A 2,190-nucleotide genomic window follows, 5' to 3' on the forward strand; every position below is an offset into this window, starting at 1 on the left:
GTCCCGAGGTCTCTGCCTCCAACTCCCGGCCTCCTCCTGCCTGTAGGTGGCCACAGACTTCCATTAGGGCTGCATTTACCTTTTGGTGGCATATAAAACCCCTTTTTCTTGTGAGATAGGCAGGTTTTGTGCCTGTTCTGTAAGGTCTGAGACACGGACAATATGAAGAACAGCATTAGAATATTTCCTCCCTGAAATCCCAGGTGCCTGGGTAGTGCCGCTGGGCCACGTGACCTGTTTGCATCTAATGTGCACCCAGGGAGCAGGATGGTTGCCTGCTGCGGGATTCCTAGTAGGTGCTCCCTGGGATCCCCACCCAGCTCAGCTGCACCGACAGCCTCAGGGCTGGCGGTGAGGATGCTGCTGGCTTTTCCCTCTCAACTTGCTTTCTTTTATCTTCTTTCATCTTGGGAGATAAGATTCCCTCCCACATTTGATACTTTGCCAAGCCCACATATTTTACTTGTTTGAAAAAGCTAGAATCAATATTTTGCTACCCACTCATCAGGCTGGAAATACATTTTTATTTTCAATTCTCCCTTTCACATAGGGTTCTGTAGGAGGTCTCCCTTTTTTTTTTTTTTTTTTTTTGCACCGAGAGGAAGAACCTGCAGAGATGTCTCCTGTGGATACAGGACTGTGGCTCAGATGCATTTCTGCTCTTTAGGACGACAGTGTCTGCTGGGCAGAGCAGCCGGCAACAGAGCAATTAAAGCATCTTGTTGGCAAGATGTTGAAATGTGAATCATTAGCAGGTATACTGATCTTCTGACCCACAGCCCCTCTCAAAGCCGATTAGAAAGCTATTTCCGGTCTGCTTTGCCTTCATTTAAGCATGCATTTCATGCTTTCTAAATTTTGATAATTTGGCATGTCCAGCTAATGAATCTGTCGACGTATTGGAGCAGAGTTGAAAGAGGAAGATTATGTCAAGATTTTGCAGCTGGTGAAAAACAGCAGTAAGATTCCCTTTGAGTCCAAATGAGAGCCGGTGGTCTGGGAAGGGTCTTTCCTAGGGAAGGCTTGTGGAATTCCTGCCATATATCAGGAAGGACTATTGTAATCAGAATTGCTGAATGATCTCGGGAACTTGATTTTGCAGTGAGATATTTTCTGTGATCCAGAAGGTGCTTCTCTGAATTTAAAGCAGACCCTCTGTGGCAACTTGGTCTGATTTTCCTCCAGACAGGTGTGGGCAAAAGCAGGAGAATTCTGCTGTTACTCTCACTGCATGTGTAGCCTTGAGGTTTTGCAATTTGTGAGCAATATAGCCTATTTACCTGTCTTGAAGAGATAAATTTGGTGCTCTGTACACAGTAGGCATTCTGGAAATGTTACTTGACTAATGATTTAGTTTGTTTCTGGGGCCAAGTTGGGAAAGAAATTTTGTTAGCAGGCATAGGCAATAGGAAAAATAATTGCAGGTGTTTAATAAAAATTCAGGGAAGCTAAGCTACTTTGGGACATCACATGAAATAATTGGTTAGATAGAAGTTTTCTTTTAGAGAATCCACAGATGAATTCATTTTAAATAGGTGCTGGCAAGATGTTGATACAGGGTACACCAGTAAAATAGTGAGTTCTCCTTATCTTTTTCCAAGGTCAAGAACTGGTCTATTGAGTGAAGAGGTGAAACATTATTATTATCCAGGTATTTTCTTATAGAAATTGTTATCCCTCCCCTACCCCCACTGAGGAGACTGTAGAGATACTGAAGCTGGTAGAATCACTGTTTTGCAATTAAGATAACAGTCAAATTCTTTTTGTATCATGGTCTGAAAAGCCCAGTATGATCTGGTGTTTTCTTACTTTGAAACCTACTCATATATTTCTGCCCTCTCACTTGATCCCCTCTGTACAGGCCCTTTTCCCACTGTTTGTGTGGTCTCAGTATTGTTGAACCTGCTGGACAAAGGCAGGTTCAAGATAAGTGTCACTTTTTCAGAGAAGTATTTACTATCTGCCCATTAGAAGCAGAAGTCTCTCTTTTGCACTATTTCAAGAACATCATAATTTTCCATATAGAATGTATCAAAGCTTATATTTATACTTTCGCTTCTTTCAAGCATCATAATTTGCCCACTCATGTCCAACTCTTTGCGATCCCATGGATTGCAGCCTGCCAGGCTCCTCTGTCCACGGAATTCTCCAGGCAAGAATACTGGAGTGGGTTGCCATTCCCTTCTCCAG

This window comes from Odocoileus virginianus, chromosome 4 (genome assembly GCF_023699985.2).
Source record: "Odocoileus virginianus isolate 20LAN1187 ecotype Illinois chromosome 4, Ovbor_1.2, whole genome shotgun sequence".
Classification (NCBI taxonomy): Eukaryota; Metazoa; Chordata; class Mammalia; order Artiodactyla; family Cervidae; genus Odocoileus; species Odocoileus virginianus.